This window comes from Triticum aestivum, chromosome 1A (assembly GCF_018294505.1).
Source record: "Triticum aestivum cultivar Chinese Spring chromosome 1A, IWGSC CS RefSeq v2.1, whole genome shotgun sequence".
Lineage (NCBI taxonomy): Eukaryota > Viridiplantae > Streptophyta > Magnoliopsida > Poales > Poaceae > Triticum > Triticum aestivum.
In genome coordinates this window covers 383,453,171-383,473,158 of record NC_057794.1, presented here as the reverse complement: position 1 = coordinate 383,473,158, position 19,988 = coordinate 383,453,171, and positions in this window count along the sequence as shown.

Here is a 19,988-nt window from a genome sequence, read left to right as displayed (position 1 = left end):
ACAAAAAGGGAGAAGATAGTCTCACATCAACTAGGCGTATCAACGGGCTATGGAGATGCCCATCAATAGATATCAATGCGAGTGAGTAGGGATTGCCATGCAACGTATGCACTAGAGATATAAGTATATGAAAGCTCAACAAAAGAAACTAAGTGGGTGTGCATCCAACTTGCTTGCTCATGAAGACCTAGGGCATTTTGAGGCAGCTCATCATTGGAATATACAAGCCAAGTTCTATAATGAAAAAATCCCACTAGTATATGAAAGTGACAACATAGGAGACTCTCTATCATGAAGATCATGGTGCTACTTTGAAGCACAAGTGTGGTAGAAGGATAGTAGCATTGCCCCTTCTCTCTTTTTCTCTCATTTGTTATTTGGGCCTTCTCCTTTTTATGGCCTCTTTTCTCTTTTTTTTATTTGGGCTTCTTTGACCTCTTTTATTTATTTATTTTCGTCTGGAGTTTCATCCCGACTTGTGGGGGAAACATAGTATCCATCATCCTTTCCTCACTAGGACAATGCTCTAATAATGATGATCATCACACTTTTATGTTTCTTACAACTCAACAATTACAACTCGATACTTAGAAAAAAATATGACTCTATATGAATGCCTCCGGTGGTGTACCGGGATATGCAATGACTCATGAGTGACATGTATGAAAGAATTATGAATGATGGCTTTGCCACAAATACGATGTCGACTACATGATCATGCTAAGCAATATGACAATTATGGAGTGTGTCATAATAAACGGAATGGTGGAAACTTGCATGGCAATATATCTCAGAATGGCTATGGAAATGCCATAATAGGTAGGTATGGTGGCTGTTTTGAGGAAGGTATATGGTGGGTGTATGATACCGGCAAAAGGTGCGCGGTATTAGAGAGGCTAGCAATGATGAAAGGGTGAGAGTGCGTATAATCCATGGACTCAACATTAGTCATAAAGAGCTCATATACTTATTGCAAAAATCTACAAGTTATCAAAGCAAAGTATTACACGCATGCTCCTAGGGGGATAGATTGGTAGGAAAAGACCATCGCTCGTCCCCAACCGCCACTCATAAGGAAGACAATCAAAAAATAAATCATGCTCCGACTTCATCACATAATGGTTCACCATACGTGCATGCTACAGGAATCACAAACTTTTACACAAGTATTCTTCAAATTCACAACTACTCAACTAGAACAACTTTAATATCACCATCTTCATATCTCAAAACAATTGTCAAGCATCAAACTTCTCATAGTATTCAACACACTCATACGAAAGTTTTATTATTAATCTTGTATACCAAGCATATTAGGATTTTAAGCAAATTACCATGCTATTTAAGACTATCAAAATAATCTAAGTGAAGCATGAGAGATCAATAGTTTCTATAAAACAAATCAACCACCGTGCTCTAAAAGATATAAGTGAAGTACTAGAGGAAAACTACATAACTCAAAAGATATAAGCAAAGCACATAGAGTATTCTAAAAAATTCTAAATCATGTATGGCTCTCTCAAAAGGTGTGTACAGAAAGGATGATTGTGGTAAACTAAAAGTAAAGACTCAAATCATGCAAGAGCTCCAAGCAAAACACATATCATGTGGCGAATAAAAATATAGCTCCAAGTAAAGTTACCGATAGAAGTAGACAAAAGAGGGGATGCCTTCCGGGGCATCCCCAAGCTTTGGCTTTTAGGTGTCCTTAGATTACCTTGGGGGTGCCATGGGCATCCCAAATCTTAGGCTCTTGCTACTCCTTGTTCCATAATCCATCAAATCTTTACCCAAAACTTGAAAACTTCACAAAACAAAACTTAAAGTTGAAAATCTCGTGAGATCCGTTAGCGAAAGAAAACAAAAGACCACTTCAAGGTACTGTAATGAACTCATTATCTATTTATATTGGTGTTACACCTACTGTATTCCAACTTCTCTATGGTTTATAAACTATTTTACTAGTCATAGATTCATCAAAATAAGCAAACAACACACGAAAAACAGAATCTGTCAAAAACAGAACAGTCTGTAGTAATCTGTAGCTAGCGCAAGATCTGGAACCCCAAAAATTCTAAAATAAATTTCTGGACATGAGGAATTTATCTATTAATCATCTTCAAAAATAATTAACTAAATAGATCTTTCCAAATAAAAATGGCAGTAGTTCTCGTGAGCGCTAAAGTTTCTGTTTTTTGCAGCAAGTGTAACAAGACTTTCCCCAAGTCTTCCCAACGGTTCTACTTGGCACAAACACTAATTAAACACAAAAAACACAACCAAAACATAGGATAGATAAATTATTTATTACTAAACAGGAGCAGAAAGCAAGGAATAAAAATAAAATTGGGTTGCCTCCCAACAAGCGCTATCGTTTAACGCCCCTAGCTAGGCATAACAAGCAAGGATAGATCTAGGTATTGCCATAATAGTAAGATAGATTATTGAAACTCATTTCATATTCTCTACGTTCGGCAACAAGTTTTCTTTTAGGCAAGCAAAAGTAATTGAAAGGGCTAAATTTAATGGGACAAAAGTCCCCAAGATCAACCTTGGGAGGTATAGGTTCCTCCTTTGGTCCTTCATATTGCACAACCAATTCATCATTATAAGCATTCTTTTGACCGAACCTTGTGAGCCTATATTCAAGAGAATATCCTAGTTCATTATTTCGAATATCCAAATCATCATTAAGTTCAGAAATTCTATCAACTAAAACATTGGTAGGAACCCTTTTTCTAAGATTTTCATTGAAAGAAACATAGTCTAGAGATTGAAAACGCATTATTTCTACTTGATCAAAGAGGATAGACTCTATGGGAGGACGACAAGCGTCCACCCTATAATGTGCAAAGTTTCTTTGGCCTCTTTTATTATGAATCTAAACTCTTGAGCCAAAAAGATAGTAGCGGCACGCTTAACAGAAAAATGCTCAATATTAGAAAATTCCAGGAAAATCATTTGTATGCAAGGATGCATGTGCATGAATTGTCTTTCAAGTTCAACTACAAGCATGGCAATAGCGTCCGCAAGACTACTAGTTCTATGAAGGATAGAACTACCCATAGAAGGTAAAGCACCGACACAAGTAAAGAAATCTTGAATAACTCCTTTTCCAATAATATTACCACTACCAACACGGAATTTTTTTGTATGTAAGATGGGTGGTTCTTTAGCAGGAGCATCAGAATTTTTCATAATATTATTATGGTCCATATCGACAATAATTTCCCCAATTTCAGACATAGAGGCAGAAGGTAAAGGACTGGCCATAACGATAAGCAAACAAACTAACACACAAGAAAACAAAAAACAAGCGGGCAAAAAGAGGCAAATAGAGAAAGAGATGGAGGATAGAGAGAGAGGGCGAATAAAACGGCAAGGGTGAAGTGGGGGAGAGGAAAACGAGAGGCAAATGGCAAATAATGTAATGCAGGAGATAAGGGTATGTGATGGGTACTTGGTATGTTGACTTTTGCATAGACCTCCCCGGCAACGGCACCAGAAATCCTTCTTGCTACCTCTTGAGCACTGAGTTGGTTTTCCCCGAAGAGGAAGGGATGATGTAGCAAAGTAGCGTAAGTACTTCCCTCGGTTTTTGAGAACCAAGGTATCAATCCAGTAGGAGGCTACGCGCGAGTCCCTCGTACCTGCACAAAATAAATAAATCCTCGCAACCAACGCGAATAGGGGTTGTCAATCCCTACACGGCCACTTACGAGAGTGAGATCTAATAGATATGATAAGATAATATTTTTGGTATTTTTGTGACAAAGATGCAAAGTAAAATAAAGGCAAAGTAAAAAATCAACGGAAATAACTAACTAGCAGGAGATTAATATGACAAAGATAGACCCGGGGGCCATAGGTTTCACTAGTGGCTTCTCTCGTGAGCATAAGTATTCTACCGTGGGTGAACAAATTACTATTGAGCAATTGACAGAATTGAGCATAGTTATGAGAATATCTAGGTATGATCATGTATATAGGCATCATGTCCGAGACAAGTAGACCAACTCTTGCCTGCATCTACTACTATTACTCCACTCATCGACCGCTATCCAGCATGCATCTAGAGTATTAAGTTAAAAACAGAGTAACGCCTTAAGCAAGATGACATGATGTAGAGGGATAAATTCATGCAATATGATGAAAACCCCATCTTGTTATCCTCGATGGCAACAATACAATATGTGCCTTGCTGCCCCTACTGTCACTGGGAAAGGACACTGCAAGATTGAACCCAAAGCTAAGCACTTCTCCCATTGCAACAAAGATCAATCTAGTAGGCCAAACCAAACTGATAATTCGAAGAGACTTGCAAAGATAACCAATTATACATAAAAGAATTCAGAGAAGACTCAAATATTATTTCATAGATAGACTTGATCATAAGCCCACAATTCATCGATCTCAACAAACACACCACAAAAAGAAGATTACATCGAATAGTTCTCCACAAGAGAGGAGGAGAACATTGTATTGAGATCCAAAAAGAGAGAAGAAGCCATCTAGCTAATAACTATGGACCCGTAGGTCTGAGGTAAACTACTCACACTTCATCGGAGTGGCAATGGTGTTGATGTAGAAGCCCTCTGTGATCGATGCCCCCTCCGGCGGAGCTCCGGAACAGGCCCCGAGATGGGATCTCGTGGATACAGAAAGTTGCGGTGGTGGAATTAGGTTTTTGGCTCTGTATCTGATCGTTTGGGGGTACGTAGGTATATATAGGAGGGAGGAGTACGTTGGTGGAGCAACAGGGGGCCCACGAGGGTGGAGGGCGCGCTTGGGGGGGTAGGCGCCCCCCCCTACCTCGTGGCCTCCTCTTTTGTGTCTTGACGTAGGGTCCAAGTCTCTTAGGTCTTGTTCGTTGAGAAAATCACGTTCCCGAAGGTTTCATTCCGTTTGGACTCCGTTTGATATTCCTTTTCTTCGAAACCCTAAAACAGGCAAAAAACAGCAATTCTGGGCTGGGCTTCCGGTTAATAGGTTAGTCCCAAAATAATATAAAAGTGGAAAATAAAGCCCAATAATGTCCAAAACAGTAGATAATATAGCATGGAGCAATCAAAAATTATAGATATGTTGGAGACGTATCAATGGACAGTAGACCAAATGAACCAAAATAGTTAACTGAGCACGACATTGCAGAATAGAAACATGTACTAGAAGATAAGATAGTTAACAAAAGAAATAATGCTTGAAAACAATACTACAAAATGTAGCAATTGTTGGACCAAAGTGTTAACTGAACATTACATTTCAGAGGACCAAACTGTTAACTGAACATTGCATATTCACATTACAGAGGACAAATCACTAGAAGGCACTGGCGGTGGCTGCGAGAAAACATCACGAACTGTATTTTAAAGTAGACAACCGCGCGGCGGTGTTGACGGTGGCCTCGAAGACGAGGTGCTCCTCCAAGATCTGGCGGTCGACACGCATGTCAGCCATAGAGACCTTGTTCGCGCATGCGACCGCATGCTACTCAGCTCCATGTTATACTGCATGTAAAATGGCTGTGAGCGTCGCTTAATTGGGGGAGGGGCAGTGATTTCAGTGGAAGGTATCGCTCCGTCAGTCGGGGCATGTGGGACGGGAAAGGAGGAGGATGGTGTGGGTGGGGTGTGGATTACATGACCATATAGACGAGGCCACACAGCAAGAAGAAGGGTCGGCGGCGAGGAGGCCGTGCAGCAAGAAGAAGGGTCGCCGACGAGGAGACGGTGCTGCAAGAAGAAGGGTCGCCGGCGAGGAGGCGGCGCTGCAAGAAGAAGGGTAGCCGGTGAGGAGGCGGCGCTGCAAGAAGAAGGGTTGCCGGGGAGGAGGCGACGCTGCAAGAAGAAGGGTCGCCGGGGAGGAGGCGACGCTGCAAGAAGAAGGGTAGCCAGCGAGGAGGCGGCGCTACAAGAAGAAGGGTCGCCGGCGAGGAGGCTGAGCTGCCAGTAAGCAGCAGTGAAGGTTTGAACTTGGAAAGTAAGGAGGAACAGTGGAAATGTGGCTTTTGGTAGGAGGGAGGAGGCAGGGAGATGGATATTTCTGCGGTGGAATTTTTTTGCTCGATGCCCCAAGAAACGGGAGCGCAGGTGTGGTTCAAGCGGGGGCGGTGGACTGTAGACGACGAAGCTTCCTGCGTAAGCCAAACAAGACGGTGCACCAAGATATTCTATATCGCATCCCACACGATTCTTTCTAGTAAGCTGTTTGTGGTATACCTAATTTTTTTCATTATGTTTTGAAAGACAAAATGGTGTTACGAAGGGAAAAGATGGTATTTGAATTGCTAGAACATTTACGTACAATGAACATGCAACTAGTACATGAAAGAAATGGGAATAAAATTAGAACATGTGTGTCTAGAACATTTACGTACATTTGAATTGCTAGAATATTCCGGGTTCGTTTGGCATTTTTATGCATTAATTGAGTTTCTGGGCATTTGATGTGCATAATTCAAATTTGGACTACAAGCATATGCTCCAATGCACCAAAGTTTGCTCAAAAATCACATGTGTGTCTTTGGGTGAATTTATAGGCCCCATGAAAGAAATGGGAATAAAATTCAAACATCTTGGTGTCATGGCTCAGCCGGAATGATTGAGAAACTTGGTTTTTTAATTCTTGTAAATCCAAAACATGGCTGAAAATCATGAAACTTGGCATGGTGTCATGACATGGCACCAACATGCTACAGTAATTTTTTTGGCTGAATTGGGACAACCTTTGGTGTAAGCTTCTTGCAAACCGGAGCTTCCCTCAAGAAGGCTCCTAGTTCCGAGAGGGAGCGTGTCACCTCTGTGTGCGAAATGACATACGTACACTGCCTTCTCCCGCCTTAATTTATTTGCACATCCAGATTAGACCAAATAGAAGTACCATGCTAAATTTGGGAATTATTCTGGGCTTGTTTCGCCTTTGTTATACATTAATTGAGTTTCTGGGCATTTAATGTGCATAATTCAAATTTGAACTACAAGCACAGGCTCCAGTGCACCAAAATTGTTTGAAAAATCACATGTGTGTCCTTGGGTGAATTCCTAGGTCCCATGCAAGAGATTGGAGTGAAATTCAAACATGTGGGCATCGTGGCTCAGCCAAAAAGATTGAGAACCTTGGTTTTTAATTCCTGTAATTCCAAAACACGCCTGAAAATCATGAAACTTGGCATGGTGTCATGACATGGCACCAACATGCTACGTTAATTTTTTGGCCGAATTAGGACAAGCATTGGTGTGAGCTTCTTGCAAACCGAAGCTTCCCTCAAGAAGGCTCATGGTTCCGAGAGGGAACGTGTCACCTCCGTGTGCGAAATGACATACGTACACTGCCTTCTCCCGCCTTAATTTTTTTGCACATCCAGATTAGACCAAAATAGAAGTACCGTGCTAAATTTTGGAATTATTCCGGGTTCGTTTCGCCTTTTTTATACATTAATTGAGTTTCTGGGCATTTAATGTTCATAATTCAAATTTGAACTACAAGCACAGGCTCTAGTGCACCAAAGTTGTTTTAAAAATCACATGTGTGTCCTTGGGTGAATTTCTAGGTCCCATGCAAGAGATTGGAGTGAAATTCAAACATCTAGGCATCGTGGCTCGGCCGGAAATATTGAGAAACTTGGTTTTTTTAATTCCTGTAATTCCAAAACACGCCTGAAAATCATGAAACTTGGCATGGTCTCATGACATGGCACGAACATGTTGCGGTAATTTTTTTGCCAAATTGGGACAAGCTTTTGTGTAAGCTTCTTGCAAACCGGAGCCTCCCTCAAGAAGGCTCCTGGTTCCGTGAGGGAACGTGTCACCTCCGTGTGCTAAACGACATACGTATACTGCCTTCTCCCGCCTTAATTTTTTTGCACATCCAGATTGGACCAAATAGAAGTACCGTGCTAAATTTTGGAATTATTCCAGGCTCGTTTCGCCTTTTTATACATCAATTGAGTTTCTGGTCATTTAAATCGCATAATTCAAATTTGAACTACAAGCACAGGCTCCAGTGCACCAAAGTTGTTTGAAAAATCAAATGTGTGTCCTTGGGTGAATTTCTAGGTCCCATGCAAGAGATTGTAGTGAAATTCAAATATCTGGGCGTCATGGCTCTACCGGAAAGATTGAGAACCCTGGTTTTTTAATTCCTGTAATTCCAAAACACGCCTGAAAATCATGAAACTTGGCATGGCGTCATGACATCGCACCAACCTGCTGCGGTAATTTTTTTGGCCGAATGGGGACAAACTTTGGTGTAAGCTTCTAGCAAACCGGAGCTTCCCTCAAGAAGGCTCGTGGTTCCGAGAGGGAACGTGTCACCTCCATGTGCGAAATGACATACTTACACTGCCTTCTCCCACCTTAATTTTTTTGCATATCCAGATTAGACCAAATAGAAGTACCGTGCTAAATTTTGGAATTATTCTGGGCTTGTTTCACCGCTTTTATACATTAATTGAGTTTCTGGGCATTTAATGTGCATAATTCAAATTTGAACTACAAGCACAGGCTACAGTGCACCAAAGTTGTTTGAAAAATCACATGTGTGTCCTTGGGTGAATTTCTAGGTCCCATGCAAGAGATTGGAGTGAAATTCAAACATATGGGCGTCTTGGCTCGGCCGGAAAGATTGAGAACCTTGGGTTTTTAATTCCTGTAATTCCAAAACACGCCTGAAAATCATGAATTTGGCACGGTGTCATGACATGGCACCAACATGTTGTTGTAATTTTTTTTGGCCGAATTGGGACAAGCTTTGGTGTAAGCTTCTTGCAAACCGGAGCTTCCCTCAAGAAGGCTCGTGGTTCCGAGAGGGAATGTGTCACCTCCATGTGCGAAACGACATACATACACTGCCTTCTCCCACCTTAATTTTTTGCACATCCATATTAGACCAAATAGAAGTACCATCTGAAATTTTGGAATTATTCCAGGCTCGTTTCGCCTTTTTTATACATTAATTGAGTTTCTGGGCATTTAATGTGCATAATTCAAATTCAAACTACAAGCACAGGCTCTAGTGCACCAAAGTTGTTTGAAAAATCACATGCGTGTCTTTGGGTGAATTTCTAGGTCCCAAGCAAGAGATTGGAGTGAAATTCAAACATCTGGGCGTCGTGGCTCCACCGAAAAGATTGAGAACCTTGGTTTTTTAATTCCTGTAATTCCAAAACACGCGTGAAAATCATGAAACTTGGCATGGTGTCATTACATCGCACCAACATGCTACTGTGATTTTTTTGGCCGAATTGGGACAAGCTTTGGTGTAAGCTTCTTGCAAACCGGAGCTTCCCTCAAGAAGGCTCGTCGTTCCGAGAGGGAACGTGTCACCTCCGTGTGCAAAACAACATACGTACACTGCCTTCTCCCGCCTTAATTTTTTTGCACATCCAGATTAGACCAAATAGAAGTACCGTGCTAAATTTTGGAATTATTCTGGGCTCGTTTCGCTATTTTTATACATTAATTGAGTTTCTGGGCATTTAATGTGCATAATTCAAATTTGAACTACAAGCACATGCTACAGTGCACCAAAGTTGTTTGAAAATCATATGTGTGTCCTTGGGTGAATTTCTAGGTCCCATGCAAGAGATTGGAGTGAAATTCAAACATCTGGGCGTCATTGCTCGGCCGGAAAGATAGAGAACCTTGGTTTTTTAATTCCTGTAATTCCAAAACACGCTTGAAAATCATGAATTTTGCATGGTGTCATGACATGGCACCAATATGTTGTGGTAATTTTTTTGGCCGAATTGGGACAAGCTTTGGTGTAAGCTTCCTGCAAATCGGAGCTTCCCTCAAGAAGGCTCGTGGTTCCGAGAGGGGACGTGTCACCTCCGTGTGTGAAACGACATACGTACACTGCCTTCTCCCACCTTAATTTTTTTGCACATCCAGATTAGACCAAATAGAAGTATCGTGCGAAAATTTGGAATTATTCCGGGCTCGTTTTGCCTTTTTTATACATTAATTGAGTTTCTGGGCATTTAATATGCATAATTCAAATTTGAACTACAAGCACAGGCTAAAGTGCATAGAAGTTGTTTGAAAAATCACATGTGTGTCATTGGGTGAATTTCTAGGTCCCATGCAAGAGATTGGAGTGAAATTCAAACATATGGGTGTCATGGCTCGGCTGGAAAGATTGAGAACCTTGGTATTTAATTCCTGTAATTCCAAAACACGCATGAAAATCGTGAATTTGGCATGGTGTCATGACATGGCACCAACATGTTGTGGTAATTTTTTGGCCGAATTGGGACAAGCTTTGGTGTAAGCTTCTTGTAAACCGGAGCTTCCCTCAAGAAGGCTCGTGGTTCCAAGAGGGAACGTGTCACCTCCGTGTGCGAAACGACATACGTACACTGCCTTCTCCCGCCTTAATTTTTTTGCACATCCAGATTAGACCATATAGAAGTACCGTGTGAAATTTTGGAATTATTCCGGGCTCGTTTCGCCTTTTTATACATTTATTGAGTTTCTGAGCATTTAATGTGCATAATTCAAATTTGAACTACAAGCATAGGCTCTAGTGCACCAAAGTTGTTTGAAAAATCACATGCGTATCTTTGGGTGAATTTCTAGGTCCCATGGAAGAGATTGGAGTGAAATTCAAACATCTAGGCATCATGGCTCGGCCGGAAAGATTGAGAACCTTAGTTTTTGAATTCCTGTAATTCCAAAACACGCCTGAAAATCGTGAATTTGGCATGGTGTCATGGCATGGCACCAACATGTAGTGGTAATTTTTTTGGCCGAATTGGGACAAGCTTTGGTGTAAGCTTCTTGCAAACCGGAACTTCCCTCAAGAAGGCTCGTCATTCCGAGTGGGAACGTGTCACCTCCGTGTGCGAAATGACATACGTACACTGCCTTCTCCCACCTTAATTTTTTTGCACATCCAGATTAGACCAAAATAGAAGTACCGTGCTAAATTTTGGAATTATTTTGGGCTCATTTCGCTGTTTTTATACATTAATTGAGTTTCTAGGCATTTAATGTGCATAATTCAAATTTGAACTACAAGCACTGGCTACAGTGCACCAAAGTTGTTTGAAAATCACATGTGTGTCCTTGGGTGAATTTCTAGGTACCATGCAAGAGATTGGAGTGAAATTCAAACATCTGGGAGTCATGGCTCGGTCGGAAAGATTGAGAACCTTGCTATTTTAATTCCTGTAATTCCAAAACATGCTTGAAAATCATGAATTTGGCATGGTGTCATGACATGGCACCAACATGTTGTGGTAATATTTTTGGCCGAATTAGGACATGCTTTGGTGTAAGCTTCCTGCAAATCGGAGCTTCCCTCAAGAAGGCTCGTGGTTCTGAGAGGGAACGTGTCACCTCCGTGTGCGAAACGACATACATGCACTGCCTTCTCCCACCTTAATATTTTTGCACATCCAGATTAGACCAAATAGAAGTATCGTGCGAAATTTTGGAATTATTACGGGCTCGTTTCGCCCTTTATATACATTAACCGAGTTTCTGGGCATTTAATGTGCATAATTCAAATTTGAACTACAAGCACAGGCTGTAGTGCACCAAAGTTGTTTGAAAAATCACATGTGTGTCTTTGGGTGAATTTCTAGGTCCCATGCAAGAGATTGGAGTGAAATTCAAACATCTGGGCATTGTGGCTCAGCCGAAAAAATTGAGAACCTTGGTTTTTAATCCCTGTAAATACAAAACACGGCAGAAAATTATGAAACTTGGCATGGTGTCATGACAAGGCACCAACATGCTGTAGTAAATTTTTTGGCCGAATTGGGACAAGCTTTTGTGTAAGCTTCTTGCAAACCAGAGCTTCCCACAAGAAGGCTCATGGTTCCGAGAGGGAACGTGTCACCTCCGTGTGCGAAATGACATGCGTACATTGCCTTCTCCCGCCTTAATTTTTTTGCACATCCTGATTAGACCAAATGGAAGTATCGTGCTAATTTTTGGAATTATTTCGGGCTCGTTTCACCTTTTTTTATACATTAATTGAGTTTCTGGGCATTTAATGTCCATAATTCAAATTTGAACTACAAGCACATGCTCTAGTGCACCAAAGTTGTTTGAAAAATCACATGTGTGTCTTTGGCTGAATTTCTAGGTCCCATGCAAGATATTGGAGTTAAATTCAAACATCTGGGCGTCATGGCTCGGCCGGAAAGATTGAGAAACTTGTTTTTTAATTCCTGTAATTCCAAAACACGCTTGAAAATTATGAAACTTAGCATGGTGTCATGACATGGGACCAACATGCTGCCATAATTTTTTGGCCGAATTCGGACAAGCTTTGGTGTAAGCTTCTTGCAAACCGAAGCTTCCCTCTAGAAGGCTCGTGGTTCCGAGAGGGAACGTGTCACCTCCGTGTGTGAAACGACATACGTACACTGCCTTCTCCCGCCTTATTTTCTTTAAAGAGCCAGATTAGACCAAATAGAAGTACCGTGCTAAATTTTGGAATTATTGCGGGCTCGTTTCGCCTTTTTTATACATTAATTGAGTTTCTAGACATTTAATGTGCATAATTCAAATTTGAACTACAAGCACATGCTCCAGTGCACCAAAATTGTTTGAAAAATCACATGTGTGTCCTTGGGTGAATTTCTAGGTCCCATGCAAGAGATGGCAGTGAAATTCAAACATCGGGGCATCTTGGCTCGGCCGGAACGATTGAGAAACTTGGTTTTTTAATTCCTGTAATTCCAAAACACGCCTGAAAATCATGAAACTTGGCATCGTGTCATGACATGACACCAACATGCTGCGGTAATATTTTTGGCCGAATTGGGACAAGCTTTGGTGTAAGCTTCTTGCAAACCGGAGTTTCCCTCAAGAAGGCTCGTTTTTCCGAAAGGGAACGTGTCACCTCTGTGTGCGAAACGACATACGTACACTGCTTTCTCCCACCTTATTTTTTTACACAGACAGATTAGACCAAATAGAAGTATCGTGCTAAATTTTGGAATTATTCCGGGCTCGTTTTGCATTTTTATACATTAATTGAGTTTCTAGGCATTTAATGTGCATAATTCAAATTTGAACTACCAGCACATTCTCCAGTGCACCAAAGTTGTTTGAAAAATCACATGTGTGTCCTTGGGTGAATTTCTAGGTCCCATGCAAGAGTTGGGAGTGAAATTCAAACATCTGGGCGTCGTGGCTCGGCTGGAAATATTGAGAAACTTGGTTTTTTAATTCCTGTAATTCCAAAACACGCCTGAAAATCATGAAACTTGGCATGGTGTCATGACATGGCACCAACATGCTGCGGTAATATTTTTGGCCGAATTGGGACGAGCTTTGGTGTAAGATTCTTGCAAACCGGAGCTTCCCTCAAGAAGGCTCGTGTTTCCGAGAGAGAACGTGTCACCTCCGTGTGTGAAACGTCATACATACATTGCCTTCTCCTGCCTTATTTTTTATACAAAGCCAGATTAGACCAAATAGATGTAACGTGCTAAATTTTGGAATTATTCCGGGTTCGTTTAGCCTTTTTATACATTAATTGAGTTTCTGGGCATTTAATGTGCATAATTCAAATTTGAACTACAAGCACATCCCCCAGTGCTCCAAAGTTGTTTGAAAAATCACATGGGTGTCCTTGGGTGAACTTCTAGGTCCCATGCAAGAGATGGGACTGAAATTCAAACATCTAGGCATCGTGGCTCGGCCGGAAAGATTGAGAAACTTGGTTTTTTAATTCCTGTAATTCCAAAACACGCGTGAAAATCATGAAACTTGGCATGGTATCATGACAAGGCACCAACATGTTGTGGTAATTTTTCTATCCGATTTGCGAAGGCCCACATATTAACAATCAACAAAGTCATTTTGGAACAAGTGTTGCGACGTTACAAACCGGAAACACAAGTATTATTGAAATCGTGGGCGTTCAACTTACCAATTACGTGCGGCCATGCGTCCCCTTTTTTCATTGGCTAGGAGGTGCCGTGCGGGGTAGCTAGTTGAGTACGGGACGCGTGCGATCAGACCCCTACGCGTGCTCATCGTGAGGAGAGCCCTTTGACCGCTACCCGCCGCGCACCTCCCTCCCAATGTCTCCATTAATGGCGCCCAAGCACCTGTTCTATGGCGTGGCTATGTCTCACTGGACTGAGATTTAAGAGAGAAAAATGAGAATCTGAAAAGAAAGTTTTGCACGGATCTTGATGTAAGATCCGACGGACCTATATAGCATCGACTGCGACTTATAGCAAGCATGATGAATATAAGGACGATGATAGTGGATAATAATTGTCTTAAATATTTAGAAACATAATTAAAAAAGCCACATGTGGCAATGCCCGAAATACACGAGGGTAAAAGAAGAAGGAAGACAACGATCTGGCTCGCTGATCTCTACTTTCTTGATGCGTTGCTGTAGGCCGCGGGAACTAGTCTCCACGGCGAGTGGCGACGAGCTCTTTCTTTTCCTCAAGATGCTGCTTGAGAGCATCCATGGATTCCTCCACCAGCATTCTGCGCTCGATACGCAGCTTGTTATTCTCGTCCATAAGTTTCTCGACGATGACGCCGGTCCTCTTCAACAAGGCAGTGGTCTGCTCCTACTGCTCCGCACTTCAGATGATCTTCACCCTCAGCAGGTCGCGCTCGGCCTGGAGCTTCGCATTGCTCCCATTTAGTTGCTGGATGACATCGGTAGACTGTTCAAACAAGGCTTGCAAGTCATCCTGCAACCTCGCCCACCTGGAGATCTGATCCATCTGCCTATGGACGAGGGCATGCATGCGCCTATAAGAGTCCTCACCTGCCCGCGAGGCATTTTTCCATGCCGCCGTGGCAAGGGAGGACATCTCTGCTGCATTCGCGGTGCGGCGGGACATCTCTTCTGCTTCCGTGACACGGTCGGACCAGTCTGCTACATCGACGGTGCAATGGGTCCTCCGTGCTGCTTCGGTGGAGCAGCGGGACCTCTCTGCTGCTACGGCCATGCGGCGGGACATGTTGGCTGCTATCGCGGTGAGGCGGGACATGTCTCGTGCTCCCGTTTCTAGGCTCGCCTCTCCCTGGTCGCAATCTCTCGACCCAGAACTCACGCTGGCCATGGCGGACGTAAGGGAACGATGATGAATTACTTGTTTGTTTTTGACTTTTTGTGGATGAGGAGTTGAGGAGGAATGTGCAGTCATCTTGGAGTAGTAGTATTTATAACCGCGTAGTAATACGCTCCTAAGTGGGAAACTGTTTAGGTTTTGATCGGTGTGAACAGGTTTGCAATTTGGAATGTGAAGGGACGCATGCTCAAACTTTACTAACGGTTATAAGTGCAGCGCTCTTCCCGGAAGGCATAACGTGGGCACGTACGCCTTCTCGGCCGCATATGTGGCGTTTGCACCATAGGGTGCACCGCAATAGGCAATATCAGCACACGTCTTTTAATTAGAATGGGTGTGCCCGTCTAGTGCACACACGTTGATCTATCTAACTATTTCAGTTTGTTGTGGCTAATCGCAAACAGTTCATCCATGTGAAGTGTATGTCATCAATCACAGACACTTTCATCTGGCTTGCCTATTTCTATTCTGTTGCCTAATCACAAACAGTTAATCCTTATGAAGCGTATGCCCTCAATCACACACACCTCGATCTGGCTAACCATTTCTTTTGTGTTGCCTAATCACAAACAGTTCATCCGAGTGAACCGTATGCTGTATATCGCACACACCTTCATCTGGCTGCCCATTTCTTGTGTGTTGCCTAATCACAAATAGTTCATCCGAGTGAACCGTATGCTCTATATCACACACGCCTTCATCAGGCTGCCCATTTCTTTTGTTCCGCCTCATCGCAAAAAGTTCATTGGACTGAACTGTATGCCCTAGATCGCACACGCAACTAAAATATGAACCATGCTTGATGCATCCTCCATCGCAAATGTTTTCACCTTTTTTGACAGTTTTCATACGACACCGTTTGCGATTATGGCATCGCACATAGTTTCTCGAAGGGTCTGTGATCGTAGTGTCGCGTTAGCAACATCCTGCAGTAGTGCTAGGAGAATGTACCAAGGTGGTTCTTCGAGGAAGCAAGCACCAAGGCTCGTGATACGTGAGCCGGACCTTGAACCACCAAGGGAAGCTCAAGTGCGCCCTGGTGAATGGTCGTCAGGCGAATTTATGGTTCATGCAAGCTTTAAGGATGAATTTAATGCATATGTATGGAATGCAGATCTTGAGGACTTCGTATCAGATAAGTGCCAACAATACTATTACCTCACCGATTTGTTTGTGTGGAGGTTTGGATTTTCATCTAAGCGCAATACCCATATTGTTCTATTTGATCTTTATGATGAATCATATACCATGGACCTTGAAGATTTTAATATTGCATACAAAATCGCACAATGGGTCATTCATAGTGAGACTCACAAATCTGAATACAATGATTTCCTTGCTAGCATCACTGTGGGAGAAACTAGAAATATCAAAAAAGCTACCATAGGGAGCATTCACTTTCCTGCCATACATTATTTCGCTCTCTTTATAGGCAGATGCATTAACGGTAAGCATGCGCATTGCCATAGTTGCATTCCAGATCTTAGTGTCCTCAAGTGTGTTGTGTTAGGTGATAAGCGACTTAACTTGGGTGCTATCATTGCGAGGAGGTTACACCTTAATGCTAAAGATGGAGATTTATTTGCTGGGATTTATGCAACTCATTTAGCTAATTATCTTGGTGTACCCATAAGAGGGAACGATATTGAGTTGCCACCTGCTTTTCTTCATTATAATGCTATGGTGCGCTATCATTCTCTTGAGAGGAACGAATAGTCCCTCCGGTATCGACTAATCTTTGACAGATGATGTGATGTCCATGTTACCCTTCCTGCTCCTGCCTTCTTTAACTTTCAGGTAAAAGGGAGATATTTTATAACTAGAGAGGAGGCAAATGAGTATGAGAGAACAGTGGAGGCTGGTCACCTCCAGGAAGCAGACCGCAAGCGGCCGCGGCACAGTAGAACCCCAACTATGATTTCGGATATCATCCGGGCCAGTGGTGGCCTTAGACCAATTTAGGCCAAAAGCCTAAGCTTGGGGGAGTACTATTTCTCACCGATATTACATTCATGTTCACACACTCATTCTGGTTGTCGGTGTTCATACATTTTCATTGTATTATCCATGTTAGTTTATTTCTTTTTCTCGCTTTCTTCTTGTGTGTTTGAAAAACTTTAAGAAAAACCAAAAAAATAATTGTAGTTAGTTTACTTTCCATGGTCACTTAGTAGTAGTATTAATAGAAAACCCAAAAAGATTTCTCGTTCTTCTTCTGCTTGTTGGGAGCTTTCCGGTGTAAATACTTTTTCTCATTCTTGTTTTATTTCCTTCAGAAAAACAAAAACTCCAAAAACATTTCAGTGTGTTTCTTTGAAATTATTTTCTTTTCTTTGGGGGTCAAGAGGAGAAGACCACGATGAAAATGTCGAGTGGCTCTCATATGCATTATTGTTGATCTAATAAGGAGCCCATATTACCTTGTCTTCTCCTTTAAATAAATGTTTGCAGATTCCAGCTTAGTCCAATGCATGTCCACTATTATTATTATCCACACCATTCGGTCGTTCAAGTGAAACGCAATAATGACGATATAGGATGAAATGATTGAGATGAGGAAAAGCTGGTATGAACTCGACCTATCTTGTTTTTGTAAATATGATTAGTTCATCATTCTTGATTCAACCTATTATGAATGAAACATGTTTGCGATGACAATTAGAGATTATAGTTACTCATGCCATGCTTAATTAGCTAGGAGTTTATAATGGTTTAGCTTGCGTGCCAACATGCTTTTAAAATGGCTGTGATGTAGTATGATAGGATGGTATCCTCCTTTGAATGATTCGAGTGGCTTGACTTGGCACATGTTCACGCATGTAGTTGAAACAAAATCAACATAGCCTCCACGATATTTATGTTCATGGTGATTTATGTCCTACTCATGCTTGCACTCAATGTTGGTTAATCTCAATGCATCTTTATGACAGTTGTCGCTCTCTAGTTGGTTGCTCCCCAGTCTTTTTCTAGCCTTCACTTGTACTAAGCGGGAATACTGATTGTGTATCCACTTCCATGAACCCAAAGTTGTTTCATATGAGTCCACCATACCTACCTATATGGGGCATTTACCTGCCGTTCCAAGTAAATTTGCATGTGCCAAACTCTAAACCGTCAAATGTTAATCTGCTTTGTATGCCCGAATCGCTCATGTAGCGACTAGGGGCTGTCAATATCTTCCATGCTAGGTGGGTTATTCTCACGATGAGTGGACTCCACTCATCATTCACGAGAAAATGGCTGGTAACCTGGATGCCCAGTCCCGTGCTCAAATCAAATCAAAATATAATTGCAAACAAAACTCCCCCAGGACTGTTGTTAGTTGGATGGTACACGTTGTTTCGGACCAGCCGTGGAGTGTGCTTGTTGGTGGTGGGGGAGTATAAACTTTATGATACATATCCAACGTATCTATAATTTTTGATTGTTCCATGCTGTTATATTATCAATCTTGTATGTTTTATAATCATTTTATAGTCATTTTATATCATTTTTTGGTACTAACCTATTGACATAGTGATAGGTGCCAGTTGCTGTTTTTTGCATGTTTTTTACATCGCAGAAAATCAATACCAAATGGAGTCCAAATGCCACGAAACTTTACGGAGATTTTTTATGGACCAGAAGACACCAATGGGCCAAGGCTGCAGCTGGGGGTGCTTCGAGGAGAGCACAACCCACTAGGGAGTGCAAGGAGGCCCAGGCGCGCCCTGGTGGGTTGTGCCCAGCTCGGGTGCCCCCCGGATCGCCTCTTTGCTCTATAAATACCCCAATATTCCAGAAACCCTAGGGGAGTCGACGAAAATCAATTCCAGCCGCTGCATAGTCCAAACCACCAGATCCAATCCAGATACCATCACGGATGGGGTTCACCACCTCCATTGGTGCCTCTCCGATCACGCATGACTAGTTCTTTGTAGACCTTCGGGTCCGTAGTTAGTAGCTAGATGGCTTCCTCTCTCTCGTTTGATTCTCAATACAATGGTCTCTTGGAGATCCATATGATGTAACTCTTTTTGCGGTGTGTTTGTTGGGATCGGATGAACTTTGAGTTATGATCAGATCTATCTTGTTATATCCATGAAAGTATTTGAGTTTCTTTGATCTCTTTTATGCATGATTGCTTATAGCCTCGTATTTCTTCTCCGATATTTGGTTTTTTTGGCCAACTTGATATATTTATCTTGCAATGGTAAGAGGTGCTTTGTAGTGGGTTCGATCTTATGGTGCTTGATCCCAGTGATAGAAGGGGAACCGACACATATGTATCACTGCTACTAAGGATAAAACGATGGGGTCTATCTCTACATAGACAGATCTTGTCTACATCATGTCATCATTCTTATTGCATTACTCCGCTTCTCCATGAACTTAATACACTAGATGCATGCTGGATAGCGGTCGATGTGTGGAGTAATAGTAGTAGATGCAGGCAGGAGTCGGTCTACTAATCTTGGACATGATGCCTATGTAATGATCATTGCCTGGATATCATCATGAGTATTTGATGTTCTATCAATTGCCCAATAGTAAATTTTTTACCCACCGTTTGCTATTTTTGTCGAGAGAAGCCACTAGTCAAATCTATGGCCCCCGGGCCTCTTTCTTATATTATTTGCCTTTGAGAATGCGAGCTGTTGAGTTTCTTGGATGCATATTCAGGATATCACCAGATCAAGCTGAACCCGACTGACAGATTGAAGACCGCCTTCATCACGCCATTTGGAGCATTCTGCTACCTCACCATGACGTTCGGCTTAAGGAATGCCGGCGCCACCTTTCAGCGTTGCATGCAGAAGTGCCTCCTCAAGCAGCTCGGCAGGAACACCCACGTCTACGTGGATGACGTGGTGGTGAAGATGGAAAAGCGTGGAACACTGTTGGAAGACCTCAAGGAGACCTTTGAGAACCTACGCCGGTTCCA